The 17,095-nt window shown below is 49.8% G+C and overlaps 1 protein-coding gene across 3 annotated transcripts in view; it reads left to right on the forward strand.

Annotated features, from left to right (window-relative positions):
• The window catches only part of YEATS2 (YEATS domain containing 2), a 1,498,478-nt gene that overhangs the window by 171,361 nt on the left and 1,310,022 nt on the right, over positions 1 to 17,095 (forward strand). The gene's annotated exons all lie outside the window — the stretch shown is intronic.

Raw genomic sequence — 17,095 nt, forward strand, 5'->3', positions numbered from 1 at the left:
AAGTGCCCAGATCCTAATGAAACGATAGGCCCGAAACATGTCCATCATCTGAGAGCAGGGCATACACCACTAGACACATTACGACTAGTCCTTTGCCCCTCCCACTCTTTTACTTCAGGCAGTATATCTTCTGAATAAAATGTTGGCTAGGACTAACTGACCTATTTTAGTTCACACATCTCCCCACATCTACACATGCTAGGGCCCTCACCCCCACTGCACCCACTGGCAGGAACAAAAGATCCCTGATAAAGAGCCCCGGTTTCGGGTGCCCGTCAGGTATTACAGCGCCGACCTGACTAGGGGAAGGCTCAAATGATGAAGCATGACACCTAGCTTGCTTGGTGTGTGAGAGCCCTAGTTCCGACCAGGAGAAGTCCTCTCCTGCGCACACACAACAGTGGTCTTTATTGACTCACTTGTCTCTACCAGCTTCCTTCTTCTCCAAAACCCTTCCTAGAAGGACTCCGTACTCTTCTTGTACACAACCTTGCTGTGGCATGTACGTTGGACCTCTGTAAACTTGTCCCTCCTGTGTTTGATAGCACCACTATTTTATCATTTTTAATTTAACACGATTTGATAGATACTGACTTGATTGCAGGCATTCCATATATAAAATAGTTCAGCTTGAAATTGCAATTTCAATCAATGCTGAGGAACTATCCAAATAGGAGACCACCCCCAAGGCCCTTGGGTATTTGCTCTGGTATGACAAACTGTTGTTCTCAGTATGTTTCCCAAACAGGGTGGTGCAGAGACATGTATCCACACATTTAATGATGAGGTCAAGATACAGAATAAGGTTAATATTAATGAGACTTGTAAAGCGCACTGTTACACTGGGGTGTCCTGGCGCTAGCTCCTAGATCACTACTTTACCTGAATGCCTAGTTGCAAAAAAGCCAGGTTTTCGAAATCTTTCTGAAGGCAAGCAAGAGTGGGGCCGCACGAATGGAGGGGGTTAACTCATTCCATGCATTGCCTGTGCCAATAAAGAAACTTCTTTCTCCCAGTTAGCTTTTTTAAATCTGGGGACACCACAGTTCTGGTGCTTGCTTACTGGTAGCCAATGCAGTTGTTGAATTACTGACTTAACTGAGCAAACTTTGGGAGTGCCAGACATCATAAACAACAACTTGCCTGACCTGCAATACACCTAATACTAAAACTTCGACACTAGAAGGGTTTCCAATATTTTCCAATACCCTCATGAGTGTGTTCCCTGTCACTACACAGAGTGTTGTGGTGTATCAATTTTGTAAAACCAATGTCATCAGACCATCATAGAACTTATCCCACCCACAGATAACCAAGAAAACGTGTGGGAAAGGAGAGAAAGCACCTCATGGTCGTAACATCAAGGGGGTTGCTGGCTGTGAAGGAAATACAAGTTTTTTTTATCATTCTCAGAATGAAGAAAGTCGATGTCAATGAATTGACCTGATTGCCATAGGAAAGCTTCATATCAATTATCACTCCCAGATTTTTGGCTTTCATGACTGGTGCGGGTAGTGATCCCAGTTTCACTGGCAAGCACTGGTGACTAAAAGGATGGGTTTTTGCCAAATAGTATGACCTCTGTTTTATCAGAGTTTAGTGTTAGGCAATTGCTACTCACCCAAGAACTAACAGCAAACATACAGTCATGAAAGTATTTGCCAATATTATTGTCTCGGTTAGAAACTGGCAACAACAATTGCGTATTGTTGGCTTAAGAGGTCAGGGCAAACCCAAAAGATTTAATTGTGGGTGCCAAGGCAGCCACATAAACATTAAATAGGGTAGGACTGATGGAAGAGCCCTGTGGAACCCCACAAGGAATGGATAGTAAAAGATTTTGAGGTAAATGAGTCCAGAGCTACAAACCGACTCCTATCCGAAAGGAAGGAGTGCAAAAAGGCTAGGGGTGGTGCCCTGTACTCGTAATAATGGTAAACGGTTCATGAGAATGTTATGATGGACCGTGTCGAAGGCAGTCAAGAGATCCTGAAGAATAGATTTACTATTAGTAGTGTATGTTAACCTGATGCCATTTTGAGCACCAATGAGCCATATTATAAATTTTGAAAAGAACTTCAGCTGAGCTGGTCAAAATCATAAAGATGTCATCCAGAAATGTGTATTAGTCTTGAACATTACTGGACAATATCAATTTGGATTCAACATCATCCCCAAAAATATTTGCAAAGTTAGTAGGGAGAATTTATTCCAGTGAAGTCCCTTTACTTCAGAGTTCTTCAATCTGTGGGATGCACCCCCCTGGGGGGGGGGGAGGGGGGGTGATGCCGTCTCAGGGGGGGCGCGCACTCCACCCTAAATCTCACCTTTGTCCTCTACTGTCCCACACCTTCGCAATTCTTCACCCATTTCAAATGGGGTTTTCTGAGTGGAGCACCCAGGAGCAGCAGCCAATCAGTATGCAGGAACGGCACCACTGACGTTTCACCAATGGGGCACAGCAGCAGAGATTGCAGGAAGTGCCGCGAAATTTACGTGCATAAAGCTCCTGCATACTACTGCTTGCTGCCTGTTTTTTTTCCTTTATTCTTTGCTGTATTTTACTACTGCTTCACTATTGAGGACTTTGCTGAAGATTCTACTTCACCAGAAGGTAAGAGCTTTTGTAAAATTGCTGGGCCATTTGGTGCTGCCCAGTTTTCGGGGGTGAGGATCTTGTTCAGTGGTAACGACAAAGGGTTTGGGGGGGATTGATGGAGCATCAAGTGCCCATGCTGTTGCAATTTCACCCGAGCTAAACCGGTTAATTCCTACAGCTGAAATGCTTTAGCTGCAGTGGGAGGCAAGGGGTCCACTTTGCTAAAACTGAAAGCGAAGGGACTGGACTGTCCGTTTGTTCCTTTTCATTCTGTTTCATAGCAGAGGAGTCTCCTTGCCTCATACTGCAGATGAAATGAATGTCTGTTAATTGATTTCAGTTTTAGCAGAGAAGACTTCCAGCCTCCCACTATTGCTGAAGCATCTCAGCTCTAAGAATTTAACTACTTCCAGGGAGGTTTAGCTCTTCCCAGAAAGGCGACAATGTTGCTTTTTAAATTACACCGGCAGGAGCACAACGATCACAGGGCTAACAGGGTTTTAAGTTGCCAAAAGACAAATCCCAGTCAGGTGTTGTTTAAACAGCCTGCAAATTGCTTCTTTGACACTAAATATGGGTTATAAATAAAGAAGTATGTATTCATTTGTGATGTGACTTTTCTGTCTTTGTTCCCTTTTTTATCAGTCATATCATTCAGGCAGCCCTAGAACACAATTAAAAGTGCTTTCTATTTATATTTGCTGTTCAGAGTATGCACAGTTAAGTACTGAAAATAGAGCTTTAGGCAACTGCTTATTTTTGTACCACCTGGGACATCTTAATAATGAGCAGGCAACCCTAATCATAAAACTGGAAGTTTGTTGCAAGATCAGCCCATTATTTATTTCATCCATCCTCGATCCCTGGTTAATGCCATAATAGCAATACTTAAACATATCTGAAACCCTGCGCTGCTGTCAGTAGCATGCTGAGTTACTGCAAGTGTCTGGGAATGCACCCTGCATTCAGACCACTCGCTCCTCATTCTCGCCCTTCACTTTCATGCTCACCCTGCACTCACAGCGATCACAATGCCCTCACACTGACCCCCATGCGCTCACACCATTCACCCTGCACTCACAGTGATCACTCTGCTCTCACAATGCACTTGCGCTGTTTACCCTGTACCTCAACCTGCAGCCACACAAGCACACTACTCAGCCTGCACTCTTGTGACACTTTACTCACTGTCCCCCTCACTGTTCAATCTGCAATCTCACTTAAACAAGCACATCACTAACCATGCATTCATTAGTCCCACTCTGCACTAACATGCACACCCAAATTCATATGGTCACCTCACTCCCACTGCAGACACTCCTCTTACCCCACTATCACACTGTTGCATACCTCACTGTGCACTCACATGAGCACTCCTGCCACCCTCACAGCACATAGGGTTAATGTGCCTGCTACAAGGAACGTGTACCATGCAGATCAAAGAACTGAGGGGCATATGTTCAAGGAAGTGGCGGAGTGAGGCGTTAGCCGTCATGGCTTCAGGCCTCTCTCCGCCACTTTAGAAACGGAAGGCTGCACCATATTTACAACAATATGGTGCAGCCTTGCGTTTCCCCAGCGCTGGCACTTAGCAGTGTAGTGCCAAGGCAGGCACCATTGCACCATAGTGCAAGGGTGTCTGCGTGCAGGGGAAAGATTGTTTATGTACTGGAGGGGGACCTTCCTGTACATAAACAATTTTTAAATGGCCTTTTTTTTTTAAAGATTACAAATACTAGGCATTTTGCTTTTTCCATTTGTGCTGCACAAGGCAGCACACATGGAAAAGCAACAATGAGGAGAAATACTGCATTTCTCCAAGTTTCGCCAGTTTAAGACCAGGTTTTCCATGTTCTCAATTTTAACGCTGCCTCCTATTTACGTTGCCCTTGTAAATAGGACGCAGCATAAAAATCAGTGCCTGTTACAGTGTAACGCCCACCGCAACACCCACTGCTACTCTTTCACGCTAGGCATAGCGTGAAAGGGGGCCTTATTTACAAGGCAGTGTTAAGCCATGTTATGTGGCTTAACTCTACCTTGTAAATACGGCAATGCCCCTATCGCCACCACCGCGTCGTAAAACGTGACGTTGTAGTTTCTATAAGGGCTTGTACATATGCACCTGAGTGATGAAACTATGAGTAGCTCTATAAAAAATTAAATGTTTGCCAGAAAGGTGCTATAGAGAGATGAGGTGTATTGTTGGTGAGTGGCAGTGAGGGAATTCATGGAGATGGAGGAAACACTCTTATTGTGTTGAACATTATTTGCCGGATATGGGCCGGGATATGCGGGTGGCGGTCGATTTATGTAGTGTACCAGATTCCAGAAATTTCTGTCAGGTGGTAGGGAGGCCCGACATTTAAAATAATTCAGCTGGGGGTGCTCAACCTACAAAAGTTTGAAGACCTCTCCTTTACTTTGAAGGTAGAAGGGACTATTTTTTGGCAAGAGGAGTTTCAAAGGTGCTATTAAATAGGTAGTAAACACCTGAACCGGTGCAGGTCTAGTGTTAAGAATTTGATCTATTATCCTGTTCCTTGCTGTTCTATTATAATAAAGGAACTCAATGCCCAATGTGGCTAACAGAAAATGTCAAAGAGTAAATCCTAATTTAATTCGGGGGTGGCAAGTTCATATCACCTGACACCCAGGACATGAGGATTCTTTTTGCAGACGAGAACGTTTAAAGTGTACGTAGGCCACGGGACAAGTAGACATTCGGTTTTTCCCTCCTACAACTGATAGAACAGTTTTGTCAGTTATTTCAAATTGCAGTCTGAAATTGTCATGAATGCGTGTTTTCCTGAGTAAATATGGTAACCACAATAAGCAGAGTACTTACTTGCTCACCGCTGATCGGCGATGTTAAGATGGGTCTGATCTCTTAATTGGTGGTGGGGACAAGACACTGAAAATAACAAACATGCTATAGATATATGGCACAGATTCTCCTCTTAGAGGGAAAAAAGTTCATACGACCACCCCACAGATGCTCTTTAACCGCTTCAGCGTGGCGCAAATTCCTGCACTGTGCTGAACTTTCCATTGGGCTTATGGAACCATGACGGAACGGTTCCGTCATGAGCACAGGCCAACCGACGCTCATGACGGAACCGTTCCGTCATGAGCATGGAAGGGGTTAAGTGAAAACTGTCAGCTGCGCTGTCTGGCTCCTCCCTGCATGTCTGTAATCGTGGGGTAAATCTAGGTGAACTTTGTTAAATAAGAGTATAATCCATTCCAAGGAAGAAGAAAACAGAATCCAGAGGAAAGGTAAAGCAGAGCTTTATTTTCCAAGTGAACGCCAACATGGTACATCTAGGAATGCCGCTAAACCGTATCCCATCCTCGTCGCCAGTGTTAAATAAGAGTATAATCCATTCCAAGGAAGAAGAAAACAGAATCCAGAAGAAAGGTAAAGCAGAGCTTTATTTTCCAAGTGAACGCCAACATGGTACATCTAGGAATGCCGCTAAACCGTCATTACATTACATATAACACACTCAGTCTCCATTCAAACCACAACACTCACACGAGACACAAGGTCAACATTCATACAGCACGCGAACAACAACACACGACACTCACACTTTCAAATCACACCAAAGCAAGTACATTGTTTGTGGATGACGCGCATGAGGTCACGCGCGTCATTCCAAAGAATAACATACCACAAACTTTTTGCAGAATGCCATCTATGACGAAAATCGAAAGAAAATAAGGGTGAAGGAAAATAATCAAGGGTGCCAGAGGCACAATCCACAGCACAGTGAAAGTGACTGTTCATTAGTAAAAGGCCTTACCCAGGGCCCCTGCTAACATGCGATTGTGGGGCCATGGCGTTTTTTTACATAATTATAGATAAGTCACATTTACCACATAACCCATCATCTGCCACAGAATCTGCAGATTGTAACACCAAAAACGTTTTTTTGCTGCTTGTGGCCGGTCCTATGCCCGGCACCATTGATTGTTCAGTTCCTCCCACTGCCTTCAAAGTGCTTCAAACTAAGTCAACACTCAAAACCACACCCTCGCAGTCTTCCTGCAGCGCACATCACGGTGATTGCCCTCACGAGCGGCCCTCATCATTTTGAACAGGTTCACCACGGAGCCTGGGATTGCACAGTGCCTGGTGCACATGCATTCAAACCTTTTCAAAGAGGTTGGCACTTGTGTGCCTGTTTAGAGCATTGTTGGCTCCACTGTAGTTAGGTCGATGCTCAACAGACATCACAGCTGTGTGCTATGCGAAATGCATCTTGTGGAGTTTTAGAAAGTTGACCTGGAAAGCATTCTGCCTTTCACTTGCTATTGGCTTTGTGGTTTGTAGATCATGTTTTCTTGCTTCCCATTTGCTGGCTTTATTTGCTTTAGGGCGGCTGTCCAGCTTGAATTCGTATCTCCTCATGCGAAAGCAATGTTTACAGTATTCTTCCATGAACTTAATTTCTGGAACAAACAGGCTTCTAATTCTTGTTCTCATCTCATCGTATTTGCGCACTATTCAAAGACCAAGGTCCAATGTCAAGCACGGCCTTCTGAGGACGCTTGTTTTTCTTGTAACTGAAACCTACCCTCCTCCTTGTTGCTAAGGTACCTCTGTCTGTCGGAAAACCTTGGATTTTTTTGGTACATTGTATGCCTATTTATGGTTTCATTTTGCCACAGAAGTATGGGAAATTTGACAGTTTGTGTTCTTGCTACGTTTGCTTCATTGCTTGTTTTAAAAACTTTTTTAATCCTGGTTTGATTTAAATTGTGCGTTCATATTGGACTGTGTGCCAAGATTGCTGCATTTATTTAAATTAGGTTTTCCCTATTTGGTTGTTGGCGAGAGCCGAAAATATAGATCTCATCATATGCAATCCATTCAAAGCGATGGTAGCATAACAGCAAACCAGATAGTTTATCAACTGGGCTGGTGCCTCTGAAAGGTCGATAGGTGTCCCGTTTCATACGCATTACATATGACTGACGCACTCCAGCCTGTTTGGCCTTTCCAAAAATAACAGATCAGTTTATGTGCCAGTGAGTACAGAATGCTAATGAGCTGCTGGGTTTGGAGCATGGTGAGTGAGCATACCACAGAATGCTGTCTTAAAGAAGCACATCAATGTCTCCACGGAGGGTGTTCTCACCATAAAGGAGTTTGTTGAGAGACCGTGATTTGTTTGAGGGCTGTCCACTACGATGCTTATTTACCCTTTCTAGCCTCATTCCAGTGACGAAGCTACATCACTCTTGGCAGCTGCCATCGCAAGCCATAGAGCACTCCCATTTCAGCAAAGGGATGTAGAGGGATGGGGGATTGATACAGATTAATCCGTACAATTTGGCAGGTTTAAACATAAACTTACACAATTCTGGCCCCACGCACGAGGCAGGCCACTTACAAGATCCTATCCTCTCCAACCTACCCAGCATTTGCTGCTCCTCTGCGCTCCCCCTATGTTGGGCGGACCATTTTATCAACAGGTTCAATATGGTACCTCCTTACAACTCTGTGTTCGCTACTTCTACCTTAAGGACATTAACAAGAGACTGGAAAAAACTTGACCTGACTGTCTTAAACAAAATCTTGTGCTCTAACATGCCCATCACCATGCCCATCACCAAACATAGGGTGAAAATGCTTCTGACACTGTGCAAAAATGACTCCTCGATGCCATAGACACCGGCCTTTCTCTTTCTAAAAAAAGGGTCAATAATCATCGCCCCCAGCACCCTGGTTTACAGACACTCGAAAAATAGAGGAGGCCAAATGTAGAGCGCTGGAACGTAGATGGAGAAGGAATTATGCTCCTGAGTCTAAAATGATCGATAAAATGGCCCAAACGTTTACCACAATCTCTGCAAATCAGCCCGTGCTGAGTACGTTTCAACCATCATCTCTGACGCCCTGAACTGCTCAAAAACACTTTTTGGTATGGTAAAGGAGCTCACTGGTTCTGCCACCCTAGCTAGCCCCCCTCCTCAAAAAATGACAATGTGAGGATCTAGTATCCTTCTTCCAGAAATTTGAAAACATTTACTCTGATATTGCGAGCCCACGGTACGCCAACCCCCTCTCCTTTGTAACCTGCTAACTCTCCACAAACCGCATCTGCATTACCCGTAGCGGACTCTACCCATCCTGACCAGGACATGGTGTCTTGCGCCCACTCAAACAACCTGGACACTTGGCCCCTACTCAATGCAGCCTCCTTTAAAAGACTCCTAGATAGTGTCAACTCTGAATCACCCAAGGACCCCGAGCTTATCTTTGAGCTCAAGCCGCTTCTGTCACCGTTTTGCTTGTCATTATGGACCTTTTAAATGCCTCCCTACAGAAAGCCACAGTTCCTCCGTACTGGAAGCACGCCATGGTGATCCCTCTCCTAAAAAAGGCAAACGCCGACTCCGATTTACCCTCCAACTATCGGCCTATCTCCTTACTACCGGCTTTTTCTAAATTCTTGGAGAAACGTATTCACTCTCAGCTCTCGAATTTTGTCGAAACCAATAAGCTCCTTCACCGATCATAATCTAGCTTCCGAGCTGGTTTCTCTACAGAAACAACTTTACTGGGGGTAACGGAAAGGCTGTGGCGTCATCTAGACGCTGGTGATACCGTCGCCCTCATTTTACAAGACCTGATCGCGGCATTCAATATGGTATCCCGCACCATACTAGTAAAAACGTTAAGATCTCTAGGCATCAGCGGCTCAGCCTTGAACTGGCTCATTTCCTTTCTCGCCAACCGTACTTTTCAAATCTTTTCCCCAACATCCAGCTCCGACATCCATCCCTCACCCTACTGGGTACCTCAGGGCTCCATCCTTAGCCCTTTACTCTTCAACCTATATGTGAGACCCTTAACAGACGTCGCAGAAGAGGCAGGGTGTCCCGGTGCCTTCGCTCATCCACTCAAGAGAAATTCTCTGTGCCCAGAATCAAATTATCTCGGATTGGAGGCAGCTCGTTTGCATACCTCGTTGTAGGAAGGTGGATACCTGACTATGGTTACCCCAGATTTTTTGCCTTGTGTTTAGCTGGTTTTCGACTTAGTTGGCCTGGTTCCCTGCTAATCAGGGCCCCAGGCTATCTGCTCTCTTTAAAATGGATTCCATGTACCCTCTGTGCATAACTAAATTGGCTTGGGTCACCTTATCAGCCCCTGTACAGTGCACTATAGGTGCCCAGGGCATAGGTGCATCCAAGGCCTACCAGGGGCTGCAGCATATCTTTTGCCACCCCTGGCTGGCTATCCAAATTGACACAACTGGCTGATGACTCAGCTGGGGCAAGGTGGTGTAATCACCCCTTGCTTAGATATAGTATACCTATATCTAAACCTATATCTGGACACATATGTACCTATAAGTCACTCCTATGGCAGGCCTTAACAATCCTGGAGGCAGAGTGCTTGGTTTTATGTGAGATGGTGCTCTAGCATGAGCTGAGCCTGTCTGCAGCTGTCGGGACCAATTCCCTTAGCTGTTCCGGGATATTGCCATACCATATACTCTTAAGTATATTATAATCCTCGCGGTTACTTGCTAACTTTGGTTTGGCTTTATCAAAACATGTCGTGTAAGGTGTCATACGCTTTGTAATACTACCCCCTCGCCAGTCCTGGCGACGGGGGTAGCATTCCACCCTTCTAGGGGGAGAAAGACATGGTTCGAGGCATGTGGGCCACTAAACTCATATATTGTGCATAGATCGCCGCCTAGTGTTGGGTCCGGATGATTGCACCTTGTTGTCCTGGAAGAGTCTTTGTAGTATCACGAGATAGGTGGCTCCTCCCCTGGACTACAGTGCGCATGGGCATCATCTCCATCCTCAGATTGTTTTTTTCCGCCATTGGGTTCGGATGTGTTCCGTGACTCTCGTTCGGAACCTATAGGAAAAACTTGTTTTCTTCAGGCCAAAAGGCCTCTTTAAGCGTCGGTATTGTACTTCGTTCGGTTCTGAGTTAACTTATCCGGTTTCCCGGATACTTGAGCACGTGTGCTCCCAGCTTTTTAGGCCCGATCGAAGATTGACATCGACAATGGAATTCCAGGCCCCGTTTAAGCGTTGCCCGGTCTGTAACGGGAAGTATCCTCTCTCAGGTGTGCAACAGATGTCTGTCTCCAGACAACGACGAGGAAAGTTGCTTGGCCTGTTCGAAATTCAGGTCGGAAAAGGCGCTCTCTCTTCGACGTGAGGCGAGACTACCGGCGCAGAGAGCGTCGGATGTGGAGGATATCTTCGAGGCTGGGGACGACGAGGGCGTCCAAGAGGAGGAACCAGAGCACTTATCCAACCCGGCCTCCTGTCAAGAATCTTACTACGGAGAAGAGGTAGACGATGAGAACATCGAAGACGATGAAGCCGTCGAGGTAAGAGACGACGGTATGGCCATTGGAGCCGCAGAGGGCGGCTCCAGCGATGAGCAAGACCCAACCGAACCTTCGGGGGTCGAAAGTGACACTGTCTTGTCAAAGGCTCAGGTCGAAGCATCGCGGGAAGGCCTTAGCCAAGCTCTTTATACTCATTCTACAGCCCCGCAATCTGGCCCGGCTAAGAATATTTCAGAGCCTTCGGTGGGTACGCCTTCGAAAACGAAACCGAAACTGACTAAAGACAAATCAAAACCGAAACTGAAACTGGTCAAACCAGTATTCGTTTGGCAAAGCCTCGTTCCATCGGATCCTAAGAAGGCTCGGAGTGTCATTGCCCATTCGGGGTCACAGAAGGGTGCCAACCCAAAGATCGGTACATTCAAGAAGGTGCCAAAGGCCCAAAGAGACGGAGCGACGTCATCTAAGGCTGCCCTCGGGGGCGGGACACTGATGACGGACTTGAGTCGCAGCCGCCCCTCAGTCCGAATGCATACAAGTTGATGCTGGTGAAGGTTCTCAAAGACAAGCACAAAATGGCCGCGTTGAAACGTGACGCATCAAGCCGCGGCCATTTTGGGAATCCCAGCGCAACACCTGGCTCGAAGTTGGCGATGGCCGTGAAAAAAGTCAAACAGCCATCGGGGCCTCCACCTATAGTTTTTGGACTGCCTCCGACTGCAAGACCTAAAACGTCTAAGCCGTCACAGGGCACCGACCCTGGTAAAATGATGTAAAAACTTAAGGGAACGACCGCCACCCCTGAAGGCGTCGGTTCCACTCCACCTTCTGAAAGCTCAAAGAAGTTGTACATTGACTCTGCAACCGGAAGACTCACCCTTTTCAAACGGAAGATCTTGCCGGAGAAGCCAATGGAATCCTATCAGATTCCACTTAAAAGGAAAAGAGACTCTGCTTCCTCGCCAGTTTTTTTCGAGTTCGTGAGGCCTTATGGACAAGCCTTTACACATTCCCCCACACACACTGAAGATGGTGGGGGGGATGACCAGAATGACGAGCAATTCAACTATCCTGATGAATCTAATCAGGATGACTCACAGGATGTGCTCGACGATCAAGGCACGGCGGACACCCAGTCTTATCAAGTAAAGACAGCCCCTGCAGAGGATACTGCGGCGTTCAATGCTCTGATTGAAAGGGCAGCGTTGAACCACGATGTGGTCATGCATGCAGACCTGGTTGAGAAGAACTTTCTGTTTGATACCTTCTCTACGTCGGACAGATCAGTGAAGACGCTGCCGATGATGAAGGGTGTCCTTAAGCACGCCAATGACATTTTCAAGGACACAACCAGAGCAAGGGTGGTGAACCCACGTATTGAGAAGAAATACAGGCCTGCTCCTGTGGACCTTACCTATATAAGGGGTCAACTGCCATTGGACGCTTTGGTGGTCTCCAATGCCCGGAAGAGGGCGAACTCTCAATCAAGTGCTGATGCTCCTCCCCCAGACAAAGAATCTAAAGTATTAGAAGCCTCTGGGAAGCGGGTTGCTGCACAGGCGGCGAATATTTGGAGAATAGCCAATACACAGGCTCTGCTTGCTAGATACGATAGGGCTCACTATGATACACTAGAGCAATTGTTGCAACACTTACCTGATGAATATAGAGAGGGGGCGGACATGTTGATTCAGGAAGGGAAACTGATATCAAACGCTTCTATCAAGTGTGCACTAGATTCAGCAGACACTGCAGCCAGGGCCATTAACACTAGTGTAATGCTAAGGAGGCAGGCATGTTTAAGAATTTCAGGATTTAAGCCAGAAATACAAACAAGTTTGCTCATTCACCCCGTTAACCCAGATTTCTTGTTTGGGCCTGACGTTGACACAATTCTTGAAAAGATCAAGAAAGACACAGAGAGGGCTAAGACTATGGGGGCCTTGCAGTCTCAACAGTTCAGAGGGGGTTCTTTTCGTCGCTCAGGTAGTAGAGGGCCGTCAAGACGGCAAACATCTCAGCAAACACAATACAATAAAGGTGGTGCACAGACCACCTTTAACAAAAACAATAGAGGTGGATACCGTGGTATCTGAAAGAGACACGTTAGTGATAGATTCCTTACCTTAGAATATCCCCAGGCGTCAGACTGGATCCGGAAACTTTTGCGTAGCAGTACCCTTGCGCGTCGATAGGCGTCGTCTGCGGCTCCGCGTCCGTCGTCGGCGTCGAGGGCGCCGTGATGACGTCGTCGGAGTACTTAGACACCGCCTCCCCGTGCTGACGTCAGTTCTTCTTTTTTCCGCGCCAGCCAGCGCAGATCTGGAAAGGGCAGTTCCCTAGTCACTTTTTGACTAACGTTTGGTGATCGTTTGATCCAATTCGAAGTCTATACGACTCCGGTGCCTGTAGGGATGCCCGGATTCAAGCATTGCGACGAGTGCGACCGTACCATGTCGGTCACGGATCCCCACCGCCTGTGCCTGACGTGTTTGGGCGTCGACCATGACGACGAGGCCTGCCCCGACTGTCGGGCCCTTTCGAGGAAGGCCAGGCGGGAGCGGTCCCGCAGGCGACTCGAACTCCGGCAGTCGGCCCCGCGCAGTGTGAGGTCCCGGTCCCACGAGAGGTCGAGGGACAGGTCGCGGGGACGGAGCCGTCACAGCTCCGGGAGTCGGCACCACTCCTCCGGGTCCAAGTCGTCAGGTAAGAAGCATAAGAAGTCGAAGAGACATCATCGCTCTTCTGACTCCCCCCGACGCTCGCACGATGCGGCCGGGGGTTCGGGTGACACCGCCCACGCGGCTCCTCGGGAGTCGCGGGCGCCGCGTTCGGCCCCATACCCCCCGGTCCCTGGGCTAAACGCGACGCCGGTGGAGATTGAGCGTTTCCTCATGGCCATGAGGTCCCTTTCTCCTCCGACGGGTTCCGCGGCGCCTTCGGGCCCAGCGAACCCGTCTGGGGGCCCTAGTGGGTCGGGGGCTTCGACCCAGACGCCGTCGGGTGCTTCGGCCCGACGCCGCCGAAGCCTTCGGGCCCGGCGCCGCAGGGCCCCACGATCCCGACACCGCCGGTGCCCTCGGGCCCGGCGCCGCAGGGTACAGCGGCCCCGGCGTCGTTGGCGCCTTCGGGCCCGGCACGCAGGGCGCCGCTGGACCTTCCTCGGGCGATGGATCGTCACTGGTGGACCTTACGACCCCCCCGGCGTTGGTCCGTGTGGTGTCCCCTCCGGCGTCGTCCTCGGGCGGCGCCGTCCCCGATGCCTCCTTTCAATCGGTTCCGACGTCGGGACGACGCCTATCGGCGCCGATCTCGACGCCGTTTGGAGGTTTTAGTTTCTATGAACCGACCTCATTCAATTACGACCCTAAATCTCAGGAGATGAGGGATTTATCTCTCCTCCTACCGTGGCTTTGGAGGAAGGAGCTACCTATGGTGTGGTGTTGATGAGGGCTGACAAGGCCTTGGGCCTTGAGCTCCCCTTCGCGGCCGTGAGGACTAACCTCCTCACTGAGGTCCTTAAGCCGCAGTCATGCTCCATGTAGCCTCTGCTGCCGTTTAATGAGGCCTTGACGGACGTTCTTTTGGGCACTTGATCCAGGCCCGCTACAGGTTCGCCTGTAGATAGGAACGTTGCCAGACGCCACCGCCCGGCTCCGGGCGACCCATTTTTCCTGTCCTCCCACCCCACCCCCGAGAGTCTGGTCATCCAGGCCTCTAACTCCCAGACCGCCTTCCCGACGGCCCCGCCGGACAGGGAGTCCAAGAGGGACGAGAACTATGGTAAGAAGATCTTCTCGTCCCTTAGCTTGGGACTGCGGTCTTCCAACACCGCATGCCTCTTGGGGCGCTACACCCACTCTCTGTGGGAGATGGTGGCGGAAGTGCTGCCAGAGTGCCCGTTGGAGGTACGGGCCAAACTCGGCCAAGCCCTTGTGGAGGGCCGGGACGCAGCCAAGTATTCAATCAGGTGTGGACTGGATACTACTCGCTGGGCAGAGCGATGGCTACGACGGTGGCGGTATGACGCCACGCCTGGCTGAGATCCGCCAACTTTTCGGCAGACGTCCAAAACACCCTCATGGACATGCCGTTCGATGGCCGTCGCCTCTTTGGCGACAAGGCAGACCACGCGCTTGAGCGCTTTAAGGACTCCAGGGCTACGGCCAAGTCCTGGGGCCTCTCAGCCCCGCGCCAGCAAATGGGTGCCTTTCGCTCCTTTCGTGGCCAAGGAAGGGGCGTCCCCACTTGTGCCGCCAGCCACTCGCCGCAAACTGTCGTCCAGCGCGGCGGCGGACGTGGAAACCGCCGTGGAGGCGGTCGGGGGAACAAGCGGAGTCAGTCCACACCTGCCCCCGTGGCATCCACCTCTAAACCCTCCTAGTCCGTGCTTTTCGGCCCATGTGACGCCAGTGGGAGGCAGGGTTCGCCATCACCACTCTCACTGGCGCACAGTCACTTCGGACAGGTGGGTGCTGCAGATCGTCCGAAAGGGCTACTCCCTCCCCTTCGAGACGACCCCTCAAGCCATTCCACCGCAACACCACCGCGTATCGGGGGATCATTTGCGGCTCCTGCAGGAGGAAGTTTCGGCCCTCTTGGCCAAGGGGGCCATCGAGCGCGTTCCTGGGCCAGAAGTAGGACGTGGTTGCTACTCCCACTACTTCCTGGTACCCAAGAAGGGCAAAGGGGGCCTACGCCCTATTTTGGATCTGAGGAACGTCAACGGCTTCCTCCGGAAGGAGAAGTTCAAAATGCTGACACTGGCTCAGGTCTTGGCTGCCCTAGACCCAGGAGACTGGATGGTAGCGTTGGACTTGCAGGACGCATATTTCCACATCCCCGTCCTGCCGGCCCATCGGCGTTACCTGCGGTTCACGGTAAGCCTCGAGCACTTTCAGTTTACCGTGCTCCTCTTCGGCCTTACCAGCGCCCCACGGGTGTTCACGAGGGTGATGGCGGTGGTTGCAGCTCATCTGCGCAGGTTAGGGGTCTCAGTCTTCCCCTACCTAGACGACTGGTTGTTGAAGGCGGGCTCGCCCCAGACAGTCGTCAGCCACCTCCAGACTACGGCGGATCTCCTGCACCAGCTGGGATTTTCCATCAATGTGCCGACGTCACACCTGTGCCCCTCTCAGAAGCTCCTTTTCATCGGAGCGGTTCTCGACTCGGCGCAGTTTCGGGTTTACCCGCCCGAACAGAGGGTTCGGGATATACCGGAGCGCGTAGTTGTGACGATCGCGTCCCTCCAGGGCTGGGGAGGCCACTTGGGCGAGGCGGAGATCAGAGGACTCTGGTCTCCGGCGGAGTCCCGGCTCCATATCAATCTGTTGGAGCTGCGGGCGATTCGTCTGGCACTTAAGGCATTCCTCCCGTCTGTCCGAGGGAGTGCAGTGCAAGTGTTCAGACAACACCACCGCCCTGTGGTACTGTAACAAACAGGGCGGAGTGGAGTCGTGGACCCTTTGCCAGGAGGCTCTGCGCCTCTGGCAATGGCTGGAACATCAGGGCGTGACTCTGGTGGTTCAACACCTGGCAGGTTCTCTGAACGCCAGGGCGGACGAACTCAGCCGTCGGTGCTCGATGGATCACGAATGGCGTCTGAACTCGGACGTGGCGCAAGGCCTCTTTCTGCGATGGGGAGAACCTTGGTTAGATCTATTCGCCACCGAAGAGAACGCGCAATGTCATCAGTTCTGCGCGTTGGAATTTCCAAGGCGGCACTCGCTCGGCGACGCTTTTCGTCGCGAGAGGAGCTGTGGTCTGTTGTACGCCTTTCCGCCTATACCACTTCTGCCCAGAGTGCTGAAGAAGATCAAGCGCGACCGGGCACAAGTCATCCTTGTGGCTCCGGACTGGGCACGAAGGTACTGGTATCCCGAGCTACTCAGTATGTCAGTCGATCCCCCGGTTCGTCTGCCTCTTCAGGAGAACCTTCTGTCGCAGCAGCAGGGGACAGTCCTCCACCCGAACCTGTCCAGTCTCCACCTCCATGCTTGGAGATTGAGCGGCGACAGTTGAGGCCATTTGACTTGCCTCCTGAAGTTTGCAACATCATTCTGGCAGTCAGGCGTCCCTCCACTAAGTCGGTATACGCCTGCAGGTGGAACAGATTTGTGGCATGGTGCACATCAAAGGCTATGGATCCCCTCAATGCCCC

Source organism: Lissotriton vulgaris, chromosome 11 (assembly GCF_964263255.1).
Source record: "Lissotriton vulgaris chromosome 11, aLisVul1.2, whole genome shotgun sequence".
Taxonomy (NCBI): Eukaryota; Metazoa; Chordata; class Amphibia; order Caudata; family Salamandridae; genus Lissotriton; species Lissotriton vulgaris.